Raw genomic sequence first — 1,927 nt, 5'->3', positions numbered from 1 at the left:
GTTAACCATGTTTGTGGGGCCACTTTGTTCCTTTCAACCATCATGGGAGGGAAGTATGGTTATTAGCAACTCTGCTTTACGGGTGGGGAAACAGATTCCCAAGGGTTTTGGTGACTTGCTCAAGATCACACAATAAGCTAGTGACAGAGTCAGAATATGAACTACAATTTCCCACATTCTAGTCTACACCATAATTGTTTGAGCAGCTAATGATCTTTTTATTTTGTCCAAAACTAGAGGAATGTTTAGTGACCAAACCCTACATCTAGCCTTATTGCTCTTGGCATTTGGTCTGAGATGTCTCCAATCTCTCCTCTTTCTGAGCCACATGGCATTGCCACCTGGTGACTTCTCAGCAGGCTTAGTGAAATCAGACTTGTGAGAGTTTATACATAGGGGTGTTTCAGCATCACTTGCCATCACTTGCATCCTTGGACTCCAGGATACTGGGGCATGGACAAAACTTAACCCCATCATGTTATTTTACTGATGAAGAAACTGAGATTCAGAGAAAAAGAAGGAGTTGTTCAAAGTCACACAACTGTTGTGATGTTGTAGGTCCATTAATGTCTTCCAAAAACTGATAAAATAGATGATAAAGGAAGCTCATAGAAAAGAGATAAGAAAAAATAAATTATTAGCAGGCAATCTCTGTCACTTCCTAGCTGTGTAAGTCTCAGGTAAGTCTCTTAAACTCTTTGACTCTTGGCCTCCTCTTGTGTTAAGTGGCAATAGTAATAGAACCTGCCCCATACGGTATGTGAGGATGACATGATGCTGTGCATGCAAGTCTCCGAGTACAGGGCTTGCCCCTCAGTAGGAGCTCAGAACATGGGAGCTGTAATAAAGTCTTATTAGGTCAGAAGCACAGAGACAGGGAATGGGTTTGTGGGCAGGGACAGGGCTGGAAGGAGTTGAGGGAGTGATCTGTGTCTGTTGGTTCCCACACAGCAGTTCAATATGGGAAAAGAGAGGGGTGAAGATAACAGGAAAAGGGGGCATGTTCTTCAGTAAATCATGTATTGTTGCCCAGATGTCACTGTGGTAACAAGGAAACCCCCTGAAATCACTTTGTCCACAGCTCAAGATATAACTCCCCAGAGCTTTCAGTGGCAAGTTCAGGAGCTCCAAGGAGGAGCCAGGAATAAGGCGGTCACAGACGGGAACATTCATTTCTTTGGGATTCTTCTTTTTAAGATGTTCTCAGAAATTTGGATGAGCTAGAAAGGATCTTCAGGCTAGAACTTGGTTATAGAGGGCAGTTTTCCTTCCATTTTGCCTGTGTTTATCTTAAGTCTATTATGGGACAAGGTGCCAACTCTCCTATTCTATCAACTGTTTAGACTCTGAGGTTTATAAATAGCCTCTGGAAGCCCCTCTCTTAGACTTCCCTTTGGATTTCTAAACTCCCCTTAATAAGAGCAGTTTGTAAGAAAAAAAAAATGTCTTTTTATTGATGGAATTGAAAAGGTGAGCTGACCATAGATAAAAATTATTGTAAAAGTGGGAATTTGGGGATGGCTGGTCTGTTCAGGAAAATTTTCTAAATGAAAGTCCAGGTGATCACTCAGACAGGATGTGATTTAGATGGGTTGCTTCATGGTAATGATAATTTCCCCACATCAAAAAATAAATAGTAATAGAACTATGTAGACAAAATAACCTTGTTTGAAAGACTAACACTTTAAAGCATTTTTAGGCACTCATTTAGTTTTAAGTAGCTACAAACAATCCTTATCTATTCAGTTACAAACAGTCTTTATCTGTTATGGCCAGTAGCCAAGTACTTATCACTAATATCCTTCTTACAGTCATCTGGTGAAGTGTTGATGGTCAAGTTCAGGGGTGGAGTTAGAGTATGTTTGTTCTATCCAGAGGACACAGACTCATGGAGAATGATAAAGCACAAGGAAGCTTCAGTCTTCAA

This window comes from Galeopterus variegatus, unplaced genomic scaffold (assembly GCF_000696425.1).
Source record: "Galeopterus variegatus unplaced genomic scaffold, G_variegatus-3.0.2 Scaffold5094, whole genome shotgun sequence".
Taxonomy (NCBI): Eukaryota; Metazoa; Chordata; class Mammalia; order Dermoptera; family Cynocephalidae; genus Galeopterus; species Galeopterus variegatus.
This window is presented reverse-complemented; position numbering follows the sequence as displayed.